Source organism: Panicum virgatum, chromosome 7K (genome assembly GCF_016808335.1).
Source record: "Panicum virgatum strain AP13 chromosome 7K, P.virgatum_v5, whole genome shotgun sequence".
NCBI lineage: Eukaryota > Viridiplantae > Streptophyta > Magnoliopsida > Poales > Poaceae > Panicum > Panicum virgatum.
In genome coordinates, this window is record NC_053142.1 from 47,380,769 (window position 1) to 47,402,220 (window position 21,452).

At 44.9% G+C, this 21,452-nt stretch overlaps 1 long non-coding RNA gene across 1 annotated transcript; it reads right to left on the bottom strand.

Moving 5' to 3' along the window:
* Window positions 1–16,803: 16,803 nt before the first annotated feature.
* LOC120641792 lies at window positions 16,804–19,576 on the bottom strand. The gene is made up of 2 exons (XR_005662410.1): window positions 18,679–19,576; window positions 16,804–17,128 (listed from the first exon to the last, which is right to left on the bottom strand). It is a non-coding gene; the product is annotated as an uncharacterized LOC120641792 (long non-coding RNA).
* Between the last annotated feature and the right edge of the window lie 1,876 nt (window positions 19,577–21,452).

Sequence of the window (21,452 nt, forward strand, 5' to 3'; positions counted from 1 at the left end):
AGTTTGGTTGGTTCGTTCGTGAAAGCCCCAAATATCTGAAGATCGATGATGACCCCCACCGCACGCCGCCACGATGCACATGCATCCCAGCCCAGCCCAAGTAGAACAGAGCTTTCTGGCCTAAGCCCAATAGGTAAAGTCGGAGCTGAACAGATCGTCGAACAGGCCCACCACCGCTTGCCAGGCTGGTTGATGCTGGGAGCTGGCGGTGCGAAAGCCCAACGACTCCAACAAAGCACATGCAACGCGCGCCTCTCTCCCTCTGTATATCGGGCGAGCAGAGCTGCCGTAGCAAGCCCTCTTATAGGATTCTGTATTTTGATTTGAGATCTAAAACTGGCCAAATAAATCGGTTTATATGTATTTTTTTTCGAAACGAGGCCTCCCCCAGTTCCATTCAAGAACAAAATTACTCTGTGTAGGGAGCAGAGATGAAGGAGGGAAGGGGGCAAGCCCATGTTTTTCTAGCCTGACTTTCAAGCAAGAAAGTTCAGCGGGAAGAAGCCTAACACTAGGATTTCTAGGTAGACCGATGGTTCAGAGTATAAAGAGAAACATATTATAGACCAAAATAAACGCCACAACATGGTGGACGCACAGTACTGAAGTCCAGGAGGCGATAGAAGGAAACAGGCATCATCAGTCTTCCTCAGTTTCCTCGACTGTAGGGGTAGGCGGGGCCGGAAGCATTCTTGGGGCCGCCGTACCTTGAAGCGCCAGGGCCCGATGAGCACATGCGAGAAGAGTCCTGACTCCTCCAGCAACCCCACCTGCACCTCCACCTTTTGCAAATATGTCCAATATTTTAGAAAAACACAAGCATGTATTAAGATCTCAGCCGGATGCCGAATTATTTTGTTATCAAAGATAGCTTTGTTTCTGCACTTCCAAATCGCTCGGCTGATAGCTGCAAAGCCAAAATCGGTTTATATGTATGATCTAGTCGAATTTATTGTGGGGATAATCTTTTTGTTGTAAAATAATTTTTTAATTGTTCTAAATAAAAAAAATTCTGCAACAAACAAACAGTTCCGTTTTGCATAATGATTTGACTATCAATCAAACATGTAACTTCCAACAATTGTTCATATTTCGGCATGATGTGTTGTACACTTGTACTCACTCCCCGTATCTCCCAACTCCCCTGCAGCGGCAGCGGAAAACGAGAGGCAACTATCTGTCGCCTCACCTGTCTGTCCCTCCCGGAACGACCACCGGCATGGCATGCGAAAATGGTGCCGCCTCATGCCCTCTGATGCATCCGCCGACAACGCTGACGAAGAGGTTTCCGCATCCTGAAGAGCCCAACTGAAAGTCTGAAACTTCGATTTTCAGCAGCTGATCCAGAAAGAAGAAACAGTGTGTGATGATTAGTCCACGTGCCCCGCCGCCCCTGGAATGGAATGGCCGGGCCATCTCTGTTCTGCCTCCGCGCGCAGGCGGCGTGCGGGGGAGGCGTCAAGCCGAAGGCAGTGCGAGTACGTAGCACCTAAACCCGACAGGGATGTCGCCGTGAATGCGGGTCTCGACGGCCACCTGGCGCATGTTATGGGCGTGAATGTTTCATGCCGTCGATTGGCCCACCAACGAGGCTATGGGCCGCAGAGCCGAACGCCTCCGTCCCGTCCCAAGGAAGAAGAACTACAGCTGGACAGCATGGGCTCAGCCCAGCCCAGAGAATTCTCTCAGGGGCTCACATAGCATCCTACTTACGGCCCATCCGAGACGTGATGATACTTTAGTTTGTAGTTACGTAGTAGTAAATTAGTTTAGAAAATTAGTTCTACGCATTTATTATTACAATTGCAGTACTATTAGAGACGTGTTTATAAATTAATTATGATTTAGAATAGAATTTGGCATATGCAGTATAGAATTTGAGTGTCATCACGTATTTATGAATACTTATACGTTGTAGTTGAATTTCATACTTAGTTTTTACGGATTATTGAATAAGGTAGTGAAGTAAAGAGTATAACTCGATAAGTATTATGTGATATACAGATATGTCGAGCAAGATGCAGTTTCAAGTATTTTATGATGAATACAATATTATGTATGGGCCAAATGGAGTAGATCTTTCTGCATTTAAGCGCACATCTAGCGGCATAGATAAACCTCTGGAAAAGAGTTTTGGTTCCATATGTAAGTGGCTGCAGCGTGGGTTCCATGTTGATCCGTTGACACATGTGATCACTGTCCAGTCTCTTGTTAATTGGGAGGTAGATAGTGAATTATGGGAATTAATGATGATACACAGCACTGATGACTGGCAGAAGTACATGCAAGCAGCTCTAGAGCGTGGGTGGACTCTGGTCATTCTTGTTCAAATTCAGGAGAAGACACAAAATAAAATCCAACATTGTGCAGATCAAGGAACTCCGAGTATTCGAAGAGAGGCCAATTATGTTGAGCAAGATGAGTCAGAAGAGACAGAGAACCAAAACATGGGACCATAGGGCCTTGCTGATGAGGGAGAGAGGATACATAGCATTGTGGACGAGATGGAGGCAGATGACCAAACCGCAATAGAGATGGAAGAATATGAGAGCTCATCTGATGACGAGCAGTACTCATTGCCAAAAGAGTGGAAGGAGCATGATTTTGGCAGTCATGTCGCAGAAGATGTACGAAATCAGGAGTGGGAGTACAGAGGGAATGAGGTAGTGCAAGGTGCAACATATCCAAATATTGAAGCCGTAAAAAATGCTGTGAGACTATGGGCAATCTCATTGAAACGAGAATTCAGAGTCGTAAAGTCTGGCAGTAAAGAATATGAGGTGAAGTGTGTGAATACTGGATGTCCATGGCGAGTACATGCATTCAAAGGAAAATGGAAGTCAAACTGGAAATATTCCATTGTCACAGAGCACACTTGTTTGCTGTCAGAAGTTGTTCCCTCGCATCGCAATATATCATACGACTTTGTTGCAAAGCAAATGTATGGGTTTATTATGGACAACCTAAATTATGAGCCAAAAATAATTATTCGACACATTGAGCAGACTTACCAGTACACAATCAGTTATTTGAAGGCATGGCGGGCTAAACAAAGGGTGTTGGAGATGCGATTCGGCACATACGAGGCATCATATGATAACCTACCTCGTATGTTATCCCAGATTGCTGCTAGAAATCCTGGAAGCTTTTATGACACATACCTTGTACCAGCCTTGACTAGGGGACAAAGAATTATGCAACGAGCCTTCTTTTGCATAGGTGCTTGTGTTAGAGCATTTCAGTTTTGTCTTCTGGTGATCTGAATTGATGGCACATTTTTGACTGGAAGGTATAAAGGTCAGATACTCACCGCAATCAGTGTAGATTGCAACAACCAAATAGTTCCGCTCGCATTTGCATTTGTTGAGAATGAGAACATAGACAGTTGGTATTAGTTCCTTGAACGAGTGAAGATTAATGTTGTTGCTGCACGTCCAGATGTGTGCCTTATTAGTGATAGGCATGCAGGTATCCTGCAATCAATACTGAAATTGCAACGTGGAACTGCGACAACGCCTCCATTATGGCCTGATGTTCAAAACAGGTGGTGCATTAGGCATATGGGTGCAAACTTCTATGAGCACTTTAAGAACAAGGATCTTAAGAACCTGTTTAAGAGGTTGTGCACCCAAAATCAACAGAGAAAATTCAATGCATTATGGCAGATGCTTGATTCGTTGACTGCAGAGCTAGTGAAGGTAAGGGCATCAGGAGTAGGCACGAGTCAGGCTGCAGAGGCTAGGGATTCAATTGAGAAGCCATTTTCACACTGGATTCGAGGTGCAACTAAGGAGAAATGGTCATTCCTTTATGATACCAACGGAATACGGTATGGTATTCAGACAACGAACCATGCAGAGTGTTTCAATATGGTTATGCGTTCTTGTCGTGCCTTTCCTCTTGTGGGAATTGTTGAGTTCATCATGTATGGGTGCATGAAGTATTTCAGAGAGCGTTACACGGCTGCAAGCATAAACATCAGCAACCCCAAATTCAGTTTTGCAAAAGAGTGACACAATATATGCAAGAGAAGATTGAAAAGGCCAAACTGCACCGCGTCATATCGACAGGTACAATGGAGCATAGATTTGAGGTTCTATGCAAGGATAGAAGTGGTCGTGGTATCCGTAGAGATAGGGTGGTACCGGAGAGCTTGATTACAGTTGATGGCAAAGCCTTCTGCTCCTGCATGAAGCCTAAGTTATTGCATTTGCCATGCTCCCATCTCATTGCGGCATGTGAAGAGTCTGCGTTGCAGCCAGGAGTATTTGTTTCACCGTACTTCAGTAAGGAAGCAGCTGTATCCACCTGGGGACATGAGGTATACGGGATTAGAATTGTGGGGCCTTTCACTCAGGATAATGAGAATAAGATGTTTATTCCTGATCCAGCCACTAAGAAAGGCAAAGGCCGCCGTCAGACACGTCGTATTCGGAATGGTATGGACGAGTCGGAAGCAAGCAAGGCACAAAAGCGTTGCAGCCAATGTGGATCATTGAGTCACAACTACAAGAAGTGTCCTCAGAATGCACTTCACGATGCTGCTGACGTCGGTCCTTCCGGAAATCCCAGAGATGGAGCACCTCCTACGTTCAGACGAGCATCGTCGAGAATTGCTCGTGGAAGGCATTCGGTGTCATGATCCACAATTGTATTTCATTATTTGTAATATGTAGTAATGAAATATTGCAGGTATGTAATGAACTATTATTGTACCTATGTGTCCAGTTTGTATGAAATATATATTTACCTATGTGTTCTCATATATTTTTGAATGCAGGTATGGAGATGGACTCCTTACTAGACCCAGTGATCGACTCGAGCCACATGTCTTATTTTGCAGCTGTTGAGCACCGAGCCATAGAGGTGCTACGTCCTCGTCCACCCAGGGAGGCGATCTCTATACACCACGATTGGTGTGACCGGTATGTAATAAAATATTATTGTTTATCACTTATGTATTCGTCGGTATTCCTTTGTTTCGACATTTTTGTTTGTTTTCAGGTTACGTGAGGCCGGTCTACTGACTCTGAGCCGTCTTGTCGAGGTTGGGCCTATTCAGCTCGACTGATCCCTCCTGACGGCGCTCGTTGACAGATGGAGGCCGGAGACACACACGTTCCACCTCCCATGTGGGGAGATGACTCCTACGCTGCAGGATGTGGCCTACCTCCTCGGCCTCCCTATCGTCGGGGAGGCTGTAGGTCCGCGTGTGGTGGCGGCCTCGTGGAAGGATGAGCTGGAGGCCCGTTTTGCCCCGGTTGACCGCGTGGAGGAAGCAGGTACGATCAACCCGCACCCGCGAGCAGCAGGTCCTTCGAAGACCTGGTTCCTACAGTTTACAGTACGTATTCATTCCATATATAAATTTAATTGTTACAATTCAAATGTTCCATTGACAGTTGAAACCATTAATCTTAAATATTTATGCAGCCTGCCCTGTTGGCTGCGGATGCAGACGAGTACAGTGTGACCAGATTGCTGGAGGCGTACTTACTTTGGTTGTTTGGTTACATCATGTTCAGCAACACTCATGGCAATTCGGTCGATAGGATTCTCCTTCCGTATGCACGGGAGATTGCGGATGGGGACGAGGACATACCGCCCTACAGCTGGGGTGAGGCGGTACTTGCAGCCACTTACCGTGGACTCTGCGACGGCTGCATGAAGACACATGGGAACGCTATCTTGGTAGGGTGCCCACTACAGCTACAGCTTTGGTCGTACGAGAGGCTAGCCATTGGTCGGCCCCTGGTCAGCCACGAGCCTTACCACGGGGGCATGTACGGCGAAGAGGAGGACGAGAGGCCCACTATGGTAACTATCTGGATCTGGCGTCAGGTGCGTTCTTATACATCTAATTTTGTTATTCATTGTTACATGATGCATTAGCGCACTTTTAATGTTACTTATTCCGAATGCAGAGGTCCTGGGCGCATGCGCAGGTTAGACGCGCATATCCTGAGTTTGTTTCAGAGCTCGACATGCTGACGTCCGAGGACGTTGTCTGGGAGCCTTACAGCCCAGAGGCTGTGGCTACCCGTGCACCAGCAGGCCTGTCTTCGCACTGCTCCGCGAATGCGAGCCTGTGGCTTACTTCCGCCGTCCTGGTTTATGACATCGCGGTTGAGGCATATTGCCCCTGGAGAGTCAGGAGACAGTTTGGGCAGCGCCAGGAGTTTCCGGTGCCCACCACGTGGGAGCGTGTCAGTCGCCAGGACCACAGGTAATTATGAATGAACTTGGCTCATACATTCGTGTCGAATCTAACGATTCTTCGTGGTCCACTTTGTAGGTTGTCAAGGAGTGGCTTGCCGTGCTCTGATGATTGGCTCACCAAGATCCAGCCGTGGGTGGACCAATGGGAACAGGCAGACGAGCTCTTGGTCCATCCAATAGGACCACACACAGACAGCTCCTTTAGGGCTTACCTCACCTGGTACTTACCCCGGACTCGAGCTCGTCTGGTTTTTGTTGACACTCACCCGCAGCCACACCAGGCGAGGCCTCAGGATGGCTATGGCCGGCACCACGTGGAGGCACTAGCTGGCGCGGTGAGTCTCTTGATCATATTTGCATATATATATAATCATATTCATAAGATATATCATGTGTTTGTAACTGTATCTTTACTGAATTGATGCAGCTTCGCCTTTGCAACATGATGGAGACGGACTGCTCGACTTACTTGACGAGGGTACGTGCCGGATCCCCAATGACCCAGTTTGAGCAGACAGAGGCATGGTCGAGGCAGCGTGATCAGTTGCGTCAGGTAGTGCACAACTTCGGAAGCCGTGTGCAGTACGAAGACAGCCACGGGTCGTCTCAGGCCTCGTCGTCGTTCCCGTGTCCGTCGACCATGCACGGGCCGACGTCGCAGTTCTTCCCAAGTGCAGGTAACGTACATATCTCTTTAAAATTAGATCAAGTGTTCCTACATATTTATTAATATCACATACAGGATACGATCCAGCTACTGCGTTCGGCCATACTGGAATGTTTAGAGGGACAGCACCAGTTGGCGGACCGTATCCAGGGATGGTACCGGGGCCACAGATACCGGCCTACACAGGTTAGTTTATGTTTCGTATTTCGGTTTCTACATGTCATGACAAAATATACGAGCGTCCGCTAACATCCACATTTTTTGCGTAGGATTCTACCCCCATGCGGGCGCCAGACCTTCTTCTTCCTCCTTTGGACCAGATAACGAGACCTTCACCTTAGACGACTTCGACAGCTTGAGTCCAGAAGAGCCTGCCGCGCAAGGTGACCCCGATGTCTTGGGGTATTCACAGCTAGGAGGAGCACCACTTGTGATCTCTCAGCAGCAGACACCGCAGCCCCTTGCGCGTCCTGAGCGACAGGTGAGGTCTCCGGATGTTCTCACCTACTCCGAGGGCCATGTCCGTGCCCAGCAGAGGGCTAAGAGGGTCCGACGCCCTAGGGGTGGTTAGATATACCTGATGTTTGTATCTCTGATGTTTATTTGTAATGAGATAGCTGTGGACCCGCTTATTTGTATCCGATGTTTATGATTGTGCTAGTTTACTTGTCATTTGTTTCTATACATACTATTGATGCGAACTTATTATGTTTCTGGGTTCCATAATGCTCGTGAAATAAGGGAAGTTCTTGCGATTTTTTTCCGTGATTTAATGAAGGACAAGTTATGTGTGGTAGGAGTTAGCGGCCCAGATCCTGCCGACGATGATGCCGACTACACGCTCGAATAGCTCAAAATAAGAACCATAGTGTATCTATCTGCGAGTACGAGATCACAGGTTGCCACTACTCAGCACGGCGATCACGGGTTTCCATAGTGTATCTAGCTGCGAGTACGTTAGCCGACTACTCCAGCTTTTTTCCTGAATTTTTGGGTCAAAATGACAAAGGGAATGGCGGTTAGGGTTTATAAAAAGGGCCTGTCGCCCCCCCAACGGGCGACAGGCCCCTGTCGCCCCAGGGGTGGGCGACAGGCCCCTGTCGCCCATTGGGGGGGGGGCGACAGGGCCTTTTTTTTCCCCAGGGACCTCATTGCGAATTTGAAGAAAAAAAATTACACTTAAGGCCTGTCGCCCTATGGGGGGCGACCGGAGGGTATTTTTGAAATATTTCAAAACGGACATATATTTTTGAAATTTTAATTTTAAAAAAATATAAAAAAGAAAAAACCGCCAACGCGCGCCTCTCTCCCTCTGTATATCGGGCGAGCATGGGCTGCCGTAGCAAGCGCTCTTCTAGGATTCTGTATTTTGAGATCTAAAACTGGCCAAATAAATCGGTTTATATGTATTTTTTTTCGAAACGAGGCCTCCCCCAATTCCATTCAAGAACGGAATTACTCTGAGTGTAGGGAGCAGCGATGAAGGAGGGAAGGGGGCAAGCCCATGTTTTTCTAGCCTGACTTTCAAGCAAGAAAGTTCAGCGGGAAGAAGCCTAACACTAAGATTCCTAGGTAGACCGATGGTTCAGAGTATAAAGAGAAACATATTATAGACCAAAATAAACGCCACAACATGGTGGACACACAGTACTGAAGTCCAGGAGGCGATAGAAGGAAACAGGCATCATCAGTCTTCCTCAGTTTCCTCGACTGTAGGGGTAGGCGGGGCCGGAAGCATTCTTGGGGCCGCCGTACCTTGAAGCGCCAGGGCCCGATGAGCACATGCGAGAAGAGTCCTGACTCCTCCAGCAACCCCACCTGCACCTCCTCATTTTGCAAACATGTCCAATATTTTAGAAAAACACAAGCATGTATTAAGATCTCGGCCGGATGCCGAATTATTTTGTTATCAAAGATAACTTTGTTTCTGCACTTCCAAATCGCCCAGCTGATAGCTGCAAAGCCAAAATCGGTTTATATGTATGATCTAGTCGAATTTATTGTGGGGATAATCTTTTTGTTGTAAAATAATTTTTTAATTGTTCTAATAATAAAAAAATTCTGCAACAAACAAACAGCTCCATTTTGCATAATGATTTGACTATCAATCAAACATGTAACTTCCAACAATTGTTCATATTTCGGCATGATGTGTTGTACACTTGTACTCACTCCCCGTATCTCCCAACTCCCCTGCAGCGGCAGCGGAAAATGAGAGGCAAACTATCTGTCGCCTCACCTGTCTGTCCCTCCCGGAACGACCACCGGCATGGCATGCGAAAATGGTGCCGCCTCATGCCCTCTGATGCATCCGCCGACAACGCTGACGAAGAGGTTTCCGCATCCTGAAGAGCCCAACTGAAAGTCTGAAACTACGATTTTCAAGAGCTGATCCAGAAAGAAGAAACAGCGCGTGATGATTAGTCCAGGTGCCCTGCCGCCCCTGGAATGGAATGGCCGGGCCATCTCTGTTCTGCCTCCGCGCGCAGGCGGCGTGCGGGGGAGGCGTCAAGCCGAAGGCAGCGCGAGTACGTAGCACCTAAACCCGACAGGGATGTCGCCGTGAATGCGGGTCTCGACGGCCACCTGGCGCATGTTATGGGCGTGAATGTTTCATGCCGTCGATTGGCCCACCAACGAGGCTATGGGCCGCAGAGCCGAACGCCTCCGTCCCGTCCCAAGGAAGAAGAACTACAGCTGGACAGCATGGGCTCAGCCCAGCCCAGAGAATTCTCTCAGGGGCTCACATAGCATCCTACTTACGGCCCATCCGAGACGGGTGTTAGGGCTTTTTTTATTTTTAACATTTTTAATTATTTTTTATAAAAATAATAGCTAATTTTTTTTATGCGCCACCGCCCATGGCATGAGGGCCTAAATATAAAAAAAATTACATATGAGTCCAGGCGCTATGGGGTGGTGGCGCCAGGCTAATTTTCTCCAAAATTTTAATGGAAGCTCGAAAAACTTTGAATACAAAAGTTGTTCAAAATTTCAAATCCTACAACTTTTGTTTCAAGCACTTTTTTATTTGAATCTTCGTTTTACAGTTAGAAATTTAAATTCAAGTGAAATGATCCTATACATCTTGTTTTTCAAATTTTTCTCCAAATTTTGTGTAGCAACTTGAAAAACTTTAAACATGAAAGTTATTTGCCATAAAAAACTCTACAACTTTGGTTTTGGGCAAAAGTTCATTTGAGCAATATTTGCGTAAAAGTTCATTTGAGCAACTCTGAAATTCAAAATTCAATTACCGAAAATGGATTAATTGGGTTAAAAATCAAATTGCAAACCATTACTCAAATGAACTTTTGCTCAAAACTAAAGTTGTAGAGTTTTTCATGGCAAACAAACTTTCATGTAATTGAATTTTGGTTTTTCCCAAAACCAAGGTTGACTGGTTGGGATCTGGAGAGGCTCGACGCTCGAGCGTCGGCGTGAAAGTTTGAATCGCGAAGGGGAATGCGGAGGGAATCGGGTCGCCAGCGTTCAGAAGGACGAGCGAACCTGGACGCTGAATCGAGTAGACAGATTCAGAAAAAACGTTTATTTCTCTCGTCAGACCGAAAATGTTTGCTTGATTACCCTGCTGAAATCACCAGCGGGAAGAGGACATGCGGAAAATCACCTGCTGATCGGCAAGAATCCGCGGCGGGTGATCGTTGGGATTTGGAAAGGATTCACACTCTCGAGGTCGGGCAGACAATCTCAGAACTCGGAATGCAAGCCGGCCGGTCACCAGACAATCTCAGAAGATTGATGCGTTGCTTGTTCCCGGCACGCGCCATCTGGTCTCGTCGTTGAGATTTGGAAGTACCTGACGCTCGCGTCGCCGAGGATGTTTGAATCCAGAAGGGATCAAGCGAGAGCAAATCCGATCGCCAACATTGGCTCCGGCTCGTGGCCGAGAATCCGGATGGAGAATGGAACCTGCAGAATTTCTTGCCGCCGTGAAAAGCTGATGATCGATCACGAGTCTCCTCTTTTAACCCGCTTTCGGCACGCGCTATCTGGTCTGACTGAGAGTTACTGATAGGAACGCTTGGTTTACCTTTTTCCCTTCTCCTTCTCGAGGATATACTTACTAATTATTAACCACTCCTACAGATAAGACACATGACACATGCGTTGATGCATCTATTCTATCTATTTATATTATAAAGATCGAAAATAATTGAAAACTTTTCTCATCCATATTGGGCTCACAGTACCCCTCACGCTGGGTCTGCCTGTAAGGAGCGAGGCAGGTGGGAGGAGGTGTAGACTCGTAGCAACAGCATATTTGAGGATGTTTCTGCCCAAAAGTAGTTATTTTTCTCACCACACCGTTCCTTACCAGCCCGCTCGTACCGGTGGAGGAGTCGGCGAAAAATTCCAGAGTTCGTGAGATGCCCGCCCTCAATCGTGGGCAGCACGTGGAGGTCAGGCAGGGGCAGCACAACGCCGGCAGCACTGCTCGCGACTCCGACGGGCATCACGTTCCTGTGGCGGCGTCTGCATGGCGTCGTGGAGCCGGAGGAGGGGAGTTTCTCCATTGACGGCAGCTTGCTGGTGCCATGGTTGCGGCCGTCTCCTCGGCCTCGTCGGCCGTCGCGTTGTCCTGGTTCCGCCGGCGCAGCTACAACGGCCGTCCTGCTCGGTGGCGGCGCAACAGGCCGCATCGGGGACCCGTCTGGCAAGAGCGCCGCTGATTGTTATTGTTACATGATGTCCGTCTTACCCGCTCTTGTACCCAGGGACCCAAATCCATCATGAAGGCTGATCTGTTGTGTCTAGCGCCGGCTCTCGTGAAGAAGGCGCCAGAGATATCCTTGGCCGAGGCATGTACCACATGGACTACCTGCCATACATGGCATGCAGGCAACTCGGCCACGACCGTCGCCGTGCCGTCCTCGACCATCTCCGGTGAGCGGATTCGCGAGGCTGGCCGTGCGGTCGTCGTCGGAAATGCAGGCGGCGAGGACGCGGCCGCTGACGGTGTCGGCGCTGTCGAACCTCCTGCCGCGGAGGGCCCGGCGGTGGGGCAGGTACGCGCCGGGCCGACTTTCCGCTCGGGGCGATGGTGCATGACGACTGCAGGAGGGCCACGACGACGCATGGCGATGGCCTTGCCGCGCGTCGCCGCTCGCTTTCTCCCTCCCTCACCTACCAAATAGAACCAAGGCAGCCGCTTTGATCTTCTCCCTCGAGCCATCCTCCCTCAAGATGAGTCTCCAGCTACCTTCTCTGACTGAACTCTACCTTCTCCTACCTCCATCACCCTGTATTCCTGCCTACTCTGAGCTTCCCATGAGGTCGAGCTACAATAATGGTGGTGGTCGCCCCCTTCTTCCCTCTCCCTCTTCCACCTTCCAACCAAGCAAAACGAGTTCGAGATTGCATGAGGATCCAACTCCTACCTTGACTCCTAGTACCATATCAAAAGTTCAGCCATGGCAGGCAACGTTTGGAGTAGCTCGAAAGCATGTGCTAGGCTTCTGATATGTTTCTTAGTCCTCAATTACTTCTTGCCCGGCCAAAACATTACTAAGCTTGTAAGGTCAAAGTACTACCCATGGGCTCAAACAACCACAAAGCCCACCAGTCCAAAATCATGCCATGATCATCACGTGCAAGCAATCAATTATCTATTTTGTGTTTCTCTTTTCCAAATAATAAACCAGCATCTATCCTTGTATATACATTCCTAAAATTCTTCTAAAATCATAATCAATCCTTTCGGTTTGATTTTGTTGCTTGTTTGTGTTTGCTTATCTGTTGTGCCACTTCAGCCATTGAAGACCACTACCACGAGCGAAGTCAAAGAAACGAAAAGCTAGACCAAAGATCGAATCGATTAAGTTACCAGTTCACAAGTTCCACCGATAATTTATTGGTTAGAGCACTGGTTTATTATTTGTTAATATTATAATAATTCTTCATGACTTCTATAAAAATTATGAAGTTTTTCTTTATGTTTATTGCTTGGGGAGAAATGTTTTGTATTCTAGCACCATAACTCAGATATTTGCAATTAGAACAAGTAGGACACTTATAGTGAAAATTTGCAAAGTATTAAATTGAGTGAGGGTTTGTTGGAATATAGAATTTAACATTAAAATTGTATTTACTATATGTTAAAAATACGTGCGTCACGCACATCTATGCTATGTAAGCTTTATAGGAGGCCCGTGATTTAACTTATCTTCCTAAGAAAGAAATTCAAATACTGTACTACAAAACTTTGATTTTCATGAGCTCTTAACATGAGTTTCCTTTATGGCAATCCATAATCTCTCATTGTTTTTTTCTTGACATGTAATTTGACATATTCCATGAGAGGATGACACATGATCAAGTGGGGTTCAAGCAAGCATAGTAGTGCCAATGCAAAAAAATACATGCTGTAAGGATTGTATTTTTTTTTGTTATGCACGATCATTTGACTATTAGTTGATTAAAATGTCATTTTCTTTCAGCATTACTTTTTTGGTACATGTCAAAAGCAGTTATGTTTGTGGTAGAAGGGTGCAGAGAGGTGGCTCCATGTCAAAGGTGCATACAAGTCTGGGGAAGTATTGTCACTAGGGCTATGTTTTTGAAGCCTAAAAATATTGTGAAAAAGAATTAATGTTACTTATGAATTATGATATGTTTTCACGTTACATTTTTTTCTACATAGTGCATGCTTGCTCATTTAAATTATTGGATGCAGAATTGTGGTAGCTTCACATGATTATAAAGGTAGTATATCTGTTCTTGTAGAAAATTTTATCTGAGGATTCCACCACAAGTGTATATTTAATTTTGTGGAATTGATGAAGAAATACTTCAGATTGTTACTAAGAAATTCAAAATCTAATTGTTTTTCTCACCAATCCCTCGCTTACCCACCCGACCCTCTCTTAACTCTTGCCATCTGCGCACATGGAAGACTCTCGGACTCTCCTCGCTCATACCCACCCGCACCAAGACTCTCTCTCCGATCCCAATAGCTAACACCAGTAGATGTTCCTATATATATATATATATATATATATATATATATATATATATATATATATATATATATATATATATATATATATGATATATATACTAGATATTTCTAAATTATTTCTTCTGGCATAATATGGTTGATTCTCTCAATACTTTTTAAATTAAATCTAATTATTTTTTTAAATTACATACGTGTCATACGTAAGTCACGCACGTACATCTATGCTAGTAGTAATAAACTACTAATCCCTCCTAGCTACCAAGAAACCGGGGGCATGCCGTGGCCACTGGGTTGGGCCGGACCCGGGCCCGACCGGCCGGTCAGAGGCCAGTTTCCTTCCCCTGTCAACGGAACGAAACACGGGGCAAGGATTGGAGTTGGACGACACGAGCGCGCGTGATGTGCCAATCGCCTGACATTCCTATGGCCACGCACGTTGACCCTTGATCCGCCCCCTAGGCCCTAGCTATATATACCCACCCCCACCCCTGAACTGAATCATATCGGTGGCACACATCCTGCTGCTGCTGCTGCTGCTGCGCGCGCGCCAGGCGATCGACAATACTCCTCTCGCCGACCGGCGGTCAGGTCGGCTGGCATCCACCCTCTCCGGCGGCCGGCAGGGGAGGCATGAACTGGATACGGAAAATCAGCTGCGGCGGCTCCGGCAGAGGCGGCGGCAGGGAGGAGATGCGGGAGCGGCTGGTCCAGCACCAGCAGGAGGCCGTGCCGCGGGGGTGCGTGGCGGTGGTGGTGGGCGGGGAGGAGGAGCCGGAGGAGCGGGTGGTGGTGGAGGTGCGCGCGCTGGCGCAGCCGTGCGTGCGGGCGCTGCTGGAGATGGCGGAGCGGGAGTTCGGGTACGCCCAGAAGGGCGTCCTGCGGATCCCCTGCGCCGCCGCCGAGTTCCGCCGCGCCGTCGCCGCCGACAGCCAGCGGCGGCGGTAGAGGGGACTGGGGAGACAGACCCCGGTGAGTGGGTCGTGTGAACGCGCGCGGCATGTGTGCGTGGTGCATGTATATATGTGGCTCCTGCCGTCAACCTGTGTGCAGTGATCAACTCGATCGATCGATCAGCAACCTCACTTACATAGAGACATCGAGAGTAGGCCTAGGCCAGGATGCAAGCAAGCATGAGTAGTGCGCTCTTCCTCATTTTATATATCTATCTTTATATACATATTTGAGTGTTAGAAGAAGCCACCACGTTCGCCGAGAAGACAAAGAAATTCTCACATTAATCTAAAAAAGAGAAGAATTTAAACCGTTGGATTTTATGAAGATCTAACGGTCTAAACTATTTCATAGAGTCCATACCGAATACGATTGATCTAGACTTATTTAAAGAGTTCATATCAAATACGACTAGACAATTAGAAATTTTAAAAGAAGTAAATTTGTATCTCATATCGTTTAGTATGAGAAGCTTATTATGGTATGAGATGCTAAATTAGCAAATTAGAAATTGCAAAGATACGGACTTCGGGTGGGTTCTAATTTACGTAACTTCATTCTTCTACTAGCAACGTGTAATCTACCTTTTTTTAGTGTAAACCATATGTAATACATATCAATAGCATTTGTGTAAATAGATGGATATGGAATTTGGCTACCTATGATTCTCTTTTACAAGCTATAATTTATTTGATTTTATCCTCCAACTATAAAAAATAATTTTATAAAACAAAGTAAAAGCACATATGCACACATATACTCACGCTTAATTAATTCTATAAATATGCACTTGACACTACTCTATGTGCATCCTCAGAGAGACTAAGCTGATTGATCTTGAGATTAAGAAAAGTTATCTTAGGAGACTTGCCGGGCACGCTTAAGATATTATTGCTAATGTCTAGCATAAATCTAAAGAAAATACAAGCATCCGTGCTGAGTCAAAAACTCGAACCGAGTGGACAAATTCACCCAACCAACCTAACAAATTAGCAAAGTTCATAAAAAAAACTTAACATCATGTATCTTCCTTTTTTATCCTTATATCACTGGCCACCTTCAACACTTTCCCGTTTGCAAGCACAAGGGAAATAACATGACATTATTGGAAGTAGCTAGCAGATTTGTAGATTAAAGATGACAAAAATCCTACTGTATCTATGGTCAACGCAAAGTCAAGACTAATGACTAGGCAAAAGGCGACAACAGATTCAGTGTTAGAAGTCACCATATCCGCCGAGAGGGTCTAAAATTTCTCAAATTAATCTAAAAAGGAGAAAAATGTATGCTATTGGATTTTACGAAGATTTAACTATCTAAACTAACTTATAGAGTCCATATCAAATCTGATTAATAATTAAGAGTCTTTGGTAACTAGCTAAATTTGGATTTTAAAAAATAACAATTAGGACTTGACCAAAGAGTACATGATGAATATGATTAGAATACCTAAATTCGAAATAAAAGAAAAGAAAAATTAGCCTGTGATAAAATAGTAGATATTGAATATGATTAGCTAACGGTATAGACTAATTTAAGAGTCCATACCAAATATAATTAATAAATAACTACTTTTGAAATTAAAATTAAAAAAATTAGGATATGTGACCAAAGAGTCCATACCGAGTATGATTAATAAATAGATAAATTTGGAATTAGAAAAATAAGGAAACTCAAGGGTGAATATCAAATACAATTAATAAATAGATAATTGCAGAACTAAAATGATTAAGAAAAATAGGATATGACCAAGGAGTCTATGCCAAGTATGATTAGTAAATAGATAAATTTGCAATGAACTATTGATATGCATTTAATAAAAAAATTAAACATTAGTCAACACTTCATTGTTGCAAAGTATAATTAGATGATTGGGGAAGCATAACATGTAGACACCAGATGTGTCCAGTCGCAACCTCATCTGACAGTGAAAAAAATTGATGAAGATGAGCATTGACTGTATTATGCTACTTTTTTAAGAAAATAAACCTATAACATATATTATAGAAGCCGCGGTCTTATATTAAGGCACCTCAAAGAGGAGCCAATTACATACCCGGTCAAATGGCCAGACACACATGAACACCTCCACACATCACAGAAGCGCAAACCTGGATGAATCCACAAATAAGCTGCAAAACACTGTCATCACTATCGTGAAGCTCGTCATGAAGGCTACCAGAGGAACCGACATCCAAAGGGGCTCATAATGATGCTTGGGCAAGTGTCGTGAAGCTTGCCAGGAGGCTTGACAGTGTTAAAAGAAGCCACCACGTTCGCCGAGAGAGTCTAGAAATTCCCACGTTAATCTAAAAAAGAGAAGAATTTGAACCGTTAGATTTTATGAAGATCTAACAGTCTAGACTAATCTAAAGAGTCCATGTCGAATAAAACTAACCCAAAGAGTCCATGTCAAATATAACTAATCCACAAAGTCCAGCCAAATATTAATCCAAAGTGTCCGTATCAAATACGACTAACAGAAGAATCTAGACCCTTAGATATTACGAAGATCTGACGGTCTCGACTAGGCTAAAGAGTCCATATCGTAAATATTAGTAAATAAAAAATAACTAAATAACAGTGTCGATCAAAATTTGATTGGTGTGCTATTAGAAAAAATAATTTCATGTGAAGGAAAAAAACATCAAAGAAAAAATACAACTAAGAAACTAATATAATAGATTCACGTGTCTTAACCATAAGCGTGAATCAAGAAAGGAAAAACAACCTTCTACGTGACCTTAAGGAAAACAAAATAATAAAAAACAAGAATTCCATATGTGTTACTTAGAATTATGAGGAAAAATAAATAAAACTCTATTTTTGTCCGAACCCGTAACAAACTATCAAATGCACTTGCTTGGAAAAATTGTGCTGAATTACGTGGCTATTAGGAAGCCAATTGAAATCGTTTTGCTCACCACTATCTATATCGTCAAATACAAAGATGGTCTAGAAATTCACACATTAATCTAAAAAACAGTAGGATTTAAACGGTTGGATTTATAAAGATCTAACAGTATATACTAGCCTAAAGAGTCCATATCAAATATAAATTTTTTCTAATTTATACTCTAACTTCACAGTAAAATATTAATTCACAGAGATTGATTTAGCATATATGATAACAGTATTAAATACAACTCTAACTTCGGGATGTCCGTATTCAATATGGTAGTAGAAGCAAATGTAACTATGGATAAACAAATATCAACTATTAAAATAAATCATCAATCGTATGCACATTGGCTCCATACAGCAAATCGATGAGGATGATCAAAGGGAACAGACTAATGATGGACAATTTTGGGTGGTTACCGGCGGTGATGAGAAAATATTTTTTTTTGTATTGGACAAACCAACCTCTATATCCATATGGACAGATATATACCAACCTCTAGATCCATGACAGTTGCAAGAGACACCGCCATGATGTCTCAAATGGCAAACGATGCACAAAAAATATGGTGGATGATACTGGCACAAGATCGGAAAAGGCTTCCACCCAGAGCAACAAATTGGCCGCACCACTGTCCTATCATAAATCTATGGTGATGCCGCTGCAGCATGACGGTAACCTTGCGACTAGGTATGACCTGCACGACGGCACTCGGTCAACAGGTCTGGGCGTGCAGTGTGCACACGTTTTGGCGGTGTCGCACTTCCCCTACACCGCTCGCAGCGATCGTTGGGGGCAGCTGCTACCGCTGCACCTCCGCAAGCCGGCAAGCTAAGCCAGCCAAAATGCAAATTGAGATTGATATTTGATACAAATGCATATCTATAGCAAGATACATGTAGTTCTCGATGAGATGGGATAACATAAATGGCCCAAGATGCAGTCTCGATTAATTACCATGGTGTCGTGGGCAGGGCTCCTTGAGATTAGAAGTCAACAGGGCATTTGATGAGCACAGAGAGAAGCTATAACTTGAATTGCTTGCACAATAGTGAATTTGTTGACCCGGAAAAGATGCAGCAGCAGGGAGATAAATGTAGTATGCATGAAGATGAAGTATTTGGAGATTGTAGAACAAAGAAAGAAAGGGAGATTTGGCATGATCAGAATTAATAAAGGGGATGCAGCCTCTACGACCTATTAAGATTTGAATTCAAACTTCAAAACTTATTATCCAATGATCTATAGTAGAATACATTACATCACTCAAATAGAGTTTCTTCAAAAAAAATATTCAAGAATATCTGTCACTTCGAACTGTCAAACAAAAAAGTACACCACAATCAAAAATTAAAAGATTAACTATATATAAATAATATATGAAAAGGCTTCAATTTATATATTACTTTTAATAAATAATAAAAATATTATCTATATAAGAAAATATCTTTACTCATGAATTCATATTACACATGAATACACCTCATAAATAATAAAAATATGATGGATAAAGCATGGACAATGCGTTGATCTGGCATATTAGAAAAAAAATTACAACGACACAACTAAACAAAATTTTTTACATAAATTTATTTTAGAGTAAAAAATAATTTATTTATTTTTTGAGATTACACAGTACAACTAAGACACTCATAACGCACGCACACTCACACCCCTATGAATACACGTACGCAAACCCAACCCCTATGAGTATCCTCGAAGACTAAGCCGGCAAAACCTCGAGATTGAAATATTAGCATAGACCTAGCTACCCACGCTATTTGCACGGGCCATCTCGCTAGTTACTAGTACTTTAGACGATGATGATGAACTTCCAAGTGTTCATATTGGTAACAGTTCGTTTTCTCAATTAATGGAGTCAGGCCCGGCTGGGGGGGGGCGAGAGGGGCGACCGCCCCGGGCCCCCAAAATCCAGGTACAGTATGTATGTATATAGGTATAATTATAGCGCTAGATAGATAAGTAAAGGCAAGATTAATAATTTAGACAGCTGCGGACTATTTATTGGTATGTCATCTTAAGCCAATCTAATAATCATCTTATGTAATAGTTAACTATATAGATGGAATATATCATTAATAATTAATTCATCTCTCTTCTCTCATTTTCTCACCAAGTTTACTGCCGTGTTATAGCCGGCTGAGAGTAGCTTTTAAACTTGCAACCCACTTCTTTTCTTTCCCCTCCAACTTAGCATAAATATGATGTAGCATTCCATTTAGTCTACCTAAATCACCTTATAATACTTGCTCTAAATAAAATGACCAGTCGCGCAAGGTTCCTCATGACTGGTGACTCCGCGTGCACCGCGTTATGCCATATCCTCATTCCTTGTGATGCAATTAACTAACATTGATTAATAGCTGCATTAGGTGAGATTACACAATCCACATCCACACGGCTACACTGAGCTCGACACCTCTAGTGCTCCAAGCAAGAACGATGCCGCCGCCGCCGCGACTTTACGACTATGTTGTGCCTAGCCTATGCATGACTACCTCTAGCGTTTGTGTGTTGGCGTCCCATGAGTCATACTTTGCTATGAAACGTCTCTCGCATGCATTAGAATTCAAATTTCAGCTGCTATTTGTTTTTGAATTTTCAAGCTTCAAGAAGTATATGGACGATATTGATTTACATCTTAGTTAATGACTTTGCATATAGAGTTGCTAGAATATATTTTTAAGATAATATCATATAATACTAATTTGTATAATTTTTTACATAAATCTATTTTTGATGCATCTGGCTTATTAGCAAAATTTATATATATATAATTATTATTGCTATTATTAATATCACTATTTTTTAGAGAGCCTCAACTGTAATCCCTCGCACCAGGCCCCCAGATCATCAGGACCGGCCCTGAATGGAGTATAGACCTTTTCCGTTCTTTTAGGATGAGCTTGCAGCAAGTGTGTTCAAATCAAACTGGGAACGTACAGTTTGCTTAGGGATGGCAACGGGGACCCGATCCCCGATCCCCGATGGGGATTTCATCTATTAGGGGATGTAATTGGGGTGTATTTAATCCCCGCGGGGAGCTTAACAGGACAAATATTGTCCCCGTCGGGTGAAGCGGGGGCAGGGACGTTCCCTGTCTCCCCGTCCCCGTTCCCCGTCGGGGATCAGTACTGTGCACGGCAGCATGGGCCAAAAAAAAGCCCAGGTAATATAGTAGCCCAAGGATACTAAATAAAAGTCACCAAACTCCTAGCCCTAGCATCCAACTGGCCCCTCCGTCTCCCGCAGTCTCCCGCAGCCTTTGACAGTTCGAGTCCCCGTTCTTCCAATAAAAAAAGAGAGTCCCCATTCTTCTCCGCCCGAAATCCCGTCGTCCTTGCGGCGCAGGCGCGGCATAGGGCCAAGCGCCTAAGCCCCCGCCCCACGACCGCTCGAGGCCCGCCGCCGCCACGTAGCTCTACCATTCTTGGCTGGCGGGGTTGCGGATCCAGCGTGGCGTGGAGGGGCAAGTGGATCCGCGGCGACGGTAGGGCAAGCGGCCGAGCAGGGTGGCGGCGCGATCCGCGGCGAGTTGGTGAGCGGGCGAGCAGGCGGCGTGGGCCGCGGTGAGCTGTCGAGCGGGCGAGTAGGCGGCGCGGGCCGCGGCGAGCTGGCGTGCGGGCAAGCAGGCGGCGCGCAGGTGAGGGCACAACGAGCGGGCAACCAGCCTGCTGTTCCTTTTGTTTCGGGGACGGATCCCCGTCGGG